Source organism: Micromys minutus, assembly GCF_963924665.1.
Source record: "Micromys minutus genome assembly, chromosome: 28".
Lineage (NCBI taxonomy): Eukaryota > Metazoa > Chordata > Mammalia > Rodentia > Muridae > Micromys > Micromys minutus.
In genome coordinates this window covers 2,424,264-2,429,353 of record NC_137963.1, presented here as the reverse complement: position 1 = coordinate 2,429,353, position 5,090 = coordinate 2,424,264, and the positions used below count along the sequence as shown (strand labels likewise).

Here is a 5,090-nt window from a genome sequence, read left to right as displayed (position 1 = left end):
AAACAGACACAAAATGCCATATTCGTTCTCGGAGAGAGGGGGTCACTCTACATAGCCCTGGCTGCCCTGGTTCTCTCTCTGTAAACCAGGATAGCCTCAAATTCACAGAGATCTGCCTATCTGTCTCCCAAGTACTAGGAAATAAGGGATCTGCCCCCATGTCCAGCCTATATTCACTTTTGAAGAAGTTTACTGTTTCCATACAAAAGTAAATGTACTATATATGATTTAAATTAAACCCTTCAGTCTTTGGTGAAACATTTGGAAAGTCTTCATGTGATTAAAAAGTTCTGATTACTAACTGCCCCAAATAGCCTTTGTTAGGTGAATGGATAAGTCAAATCCTCCATATTCATACAGTGAAATTCTACTTAACAGTGAAAGTTTTCTGTGCAAAGACATAAAGGGGAATGCTGTGCATTTTTCTAAGTAAAAATAAATGAGTTTGAAATTATTTTCATTCAGATTGCAACTTTAAGAGAACCACAAGTCTGGAAACTGTAGATGGATCAGCAGTATTCCTGTTGACCAGCAAGGGGTAAGGCTTATTGAGTTGACAGCTTGAATAAGTGAAACAACACATGGTTTTCCAGGGAGTCAAGGAATTCTGTATAACATTACAATAGAGGACAGGGCTACTCTCCATTTGCCATAAATGACTAAATGTTTTATTGACGTTATATCATTACCAATATAGGTTCACTTAGGATATGCACTGTAATGCTTTATTTCAGAAGGGCAGTTGTGTGTGTATGAGGATTGTATGCCATCAACAGTTCCAAAATCGAGGTCTATCATGTTTAAAGATTAAAGTCACCTCACAAATTCAGTCATGTCTCTTGGGCTTCATTTCTGGGCGTTGGGACATTAGGCTTGAAATAAGTTCTGTCTCATTTCACTGTTTCCCTTCCAACGCAGAGGGGAATCTCTTTATTGGGAATTAAAATGGGAAACTTAAAGATGACTTGGAATTGAAACTAAAGGCAAAGACTGTGTTTTTCTCATGCAGCCTGTAAAGCTATGCATGTCAGGCTGTGGGATAAGAAAATTAGAAATGAATTTAAATATGTGAGACCTACACAGAGAGCAATCTTGTAAACACACGAAGGAGGAAGGCAATATTCTTAAACGACTCGCAGACGGGAAACCAATGAAATTGTGAGAAGCAGTGAAGAGAAACCTCAGCACAAGTGCTGCTAAGAGGGATGTGCCTAACTTGATGGGAAGTGGAATTAAAATCATATCTCAGAAAATGTATTAAAATAAAGGAAAACTAACAATTTAAAGAGCGAAAACTGTATTAATAAAAATAATTATGTTTCAGTACCAAAAAGTTTAGAGAAAATGAAAACTTCCAAAAGTGAAGGTCACAATGGCCATGTTGTTCAGAGAAACTGAGTGCTGTAATGACATGGTATCAAACATCTCTCCTGAGCTTCTTGTTGCACATCCTCATTCAATGTTTGTACATTTAGGATGGTTGTGAATAGACAGTTTTAATTTTCAGTATCTCAAGTCACTATATATTCTTTCTGTTCTTAATTTTTATTTATGTATAAATTTTTTAAAGTCCCTGCCTTTGTTAATTTACATAAAAACATCAATGCCCTTATTTGTAAGCTTTCTATTCTAAAGCTTTACTATACTAATAGTGATAGATTAATAGATGACAGATAGATACATACATACATATATAGATGATAGATAAATGAAAATGTTTTAGAGATAGTAGATAAACAGATAATAGATGAAATATAGAAAAATATGATAAATCATAGATCATAGAGAAATAGGTAGATAGACTGATAGACAGACAGACAGACAGACAGACAGACAGATAGATAGATAGATAGATAAACAGACAGATGAACAGATAGACAGACAGACTGATAGATAGACAGACAGATCAGAGAGATAATAAATTGTAGAGAAGTAGATAAAGAGACAGGCAGATGACAGATGGAAAGATGAAAGGTGGATCATTAACAGATAACGATAATCTAGTGATATACATCAGCATTGTTTATGGACCATAGTTAAGTCTCAAGCATCAAGTTTACCACCATTTTGCGTTTACTCATCTTATTCTTTTGCACATGCATTTTAAATTATATAGTTCTGATCGTGCCTTATATACTTTTCTGTCATATTAAAGTGAAAGCTGTTCTATCACCACCCTGTAAACTAAACATCTCTATTTACAGATTCTCTCATTCACTTCCAGTGCTCATCTCTCTGTATGTTATAACATGGGAATCTCTGGTACACGTAGAAACCATTTTTGCAGTCCTCGTGTCTCCTCCCACTCACTCAAGACTACTCCACCACCACACTCAGAAAATTCCCCAGCATGAAAATAACACTGGAGCGAATTGCTCTCTTGAAGAAATGTCAATATCTAGCAAGTGTCTGCTGAGCCAGTCTCTGTGTTTACCATGTGCTCCCTGCATTCAAAACTAATAGGCACATATGAGGGTCAGATTTTCACCTCATGTTTTAAGTGACAGAAACTAGGGTCAAAGCAGTACTGCTAACTACACAAGGTCAGGCTCCTCTAGGTGTGAAGCCTGCATGAGAACGAAGCTATGTTTACTGAGTATTGGATGCTTCAAAATGTTTCTCTTTTTTTCTTACAACTTTATTTTAAAAAGAGAGATATATGTACAGATTTTTAAAAGCATTTTGGCATAACACTATATGAATATATTTTTGTCAGTACTTAATTCTTTTAGAGGTTTGATAGCATGCATTGAAATTTTACTAGTTACCATACATGTAGAACAGAATGTAACATGGAAATATTCAGAGTTTTCTTGGTGTGTATAGATTAAACATAATGATGTTTGAATACCAAACATCACCACAAGGCTATATTTCTAGCTCTTAAATCATTAATGATTCAAGGTCCAGGTATACCACACTCTGAGAGGGTGCTATACCCTAATATTTTTTCTTAAGAAGGACTGAGGCTTTCACTTTTTGGCCTTTGTTTTTTTTTTTTTTTGTTTGTTTGTTTGTTTTGTTTTGTTTTGTTTGTTTTGTTTTTTGAGCTTCATATAGCCTATGAGTCAAAATGTTCTTTTTTTGTTAGAATTTGCCAACAAGAAAAGACCAAAGACAGGTGTATTGAATATCTAGGTCAGACCTACTGTCTGCTTCCCTCCTCTACTTTTTATGGGATACTCCCCATACAAAATATCAACCTTACAAGTTTATATTCTCCTTTTAAATGTATTCATGTTTTGTTAAGTTCCTGATCTAATTAGCTCTGTCTATGTGAACATGAATGTTGGGTTACCCACAGGGGTATAGGCAACCTACCAGTGGCTACATCCCCAAAGAAATTGCTCTATAACCTATACTGTATGGTTTATACACAAACTCACACACATACAATTACCAACACTTACACGTGCATATATAGTTATACACATACACACAGATTTGAGAGATAGATTTATGCACAGATTCAGAGAAACAGATGCCGTGGTAGTTAATTAACTTGCCCTGTGCTCCTGATGGGTTGCGCCTGCGCACCTGCCCAGAAGCTATCTAGATTTGCAAATAGAAGATACGCATGCATGCACGCACACGTATGCACTCAGGCCAGTTAATTTTAATATACCTTGACTAGCTTAATGGTTGAGCACTTTTTTGGGGGGACGGGGAATTCTGTGGCTTTTGTTTTTGCACGTAAACTACTGGTGGCGTTGACAGTGGGAACCCTAGAGATTGCTCTGGTGTTCTGAGGGCTCTAGCTAGGAAGCCAGGTGACAGAAACAATGATTCAGACTGATCATATGATTACAAAGCTGAGCTCCAGATGGTCAGGCATGGACATCTAAAGAACGCTTGAAGTCCAGGTCATACTTGCCAGCCCTGTAGAACTCGGAGGCAGCCACATCCATGCCAATGACAACCTGGTCGGAGTAGCCGGCCTTTGCAGTTCCAGTCTTGAGCAGCTCCAGTGTTTTTTGGTTCTCCAGGATGTTAGGTGCGAATATACCCTCATCACCCACATTGGTGGCGTCTTTCCCACACTTCTCCTTGATGACATTCTTCAGGTTGTGGTAAATCTCTGCTCCAATACACATGGCTTCCCGGAAACTGGATGCCCCCACAGGCAGGATCATGAACTCTTGCATGGCCAGCTTGTTGCCAGTGTGAGAACCATGGTTCTCACATTAAAAGCTGGGACCAGCAGGATGACTTTAAAGTCGTCACCAGCCAAGACAGCAATGTGATGATAAAGGCGCACCCCGTTTTCCAAGGCACCAGATTTGCAGACAGCCAGGGACACTCCCAGGATGGCATTTGCACCAAATTTGGATTTATTCTCGGTGCGGTCCATCCCGATCATCAGCTGGTCCATCTTCTCTTGCTCCACAGCATTCACTTTCTTGCTAACCAGAGCAGGTGCAATAGTGTTGATGTGGAACAGCCTTAGAGACGCCCTTCCCCACGATGCGGGTCTTATCGTTCATTGTCTTGTCTTCATAGATGCCAGTGGACGCACTGCCGGGCGCCGCAGCTCAGAAGAGACCCTCTGCTTTGTAGAGATGCAGCTCAACAGTGAGATTCCCACGGGAGGCAAAGATCTCTCTGGCGTGGATCCTGAGAATAGACATGGTGGATTTCTGGTGGTCGGATCACTGTTAAGGAAGGAAAGAGGATTCTGTAGACACCGAAGAGAGCCTTAAGGATAGACATGACAGCGACCCTATACAAGAGCTGGTAGAGCACTTTTAATTTTAATTAGATATTCTCTGTATTTACATTTGAAATGTTATCCCTTTCCCCCACCCCGTTCCCATCCCGCCCTCCTCCTCCACTTACCTTCACATGCACTGGCTCCTAATCACCCTCTCCACCAAGTGCCTTGGCATTCCCCTACATTGGGAAAACATGCCCGCACTTCTAATCCTTCCTGCAGCTAGCAAACACTCCCCTTTGGTGTTCTGGAGTTAACATCTTTAAACATCTGTATTTCATCTCTGCTACCCCAGACCCAATAGGGGAGATGCTTATTAGAGCCACTTACCCGAAATCTTACGTGACTAGTCTGTTCTATGACCATCAACTGACAATCC

At 39.6% G+C, this 5,090-nt stretch overlaps 1 pseudogene across 1 annotated transcript; it reads right to left on the bottom strand.

The window, feature by feature from the left end:
• Nucleotides 1–3,827: 3,827 nt before the first annotated feature.
• Nucleotides 3,828–4,634, bottom strand: LOC308438677 (alpha-enolase-like; annotated as a pseudogene). The gene has a single exon. The product of its transcript is annotated as an alpha-enolase-like (transcript).
• Nucleotides 4,635–5,090: the final 456 nt, after the last annotated feature.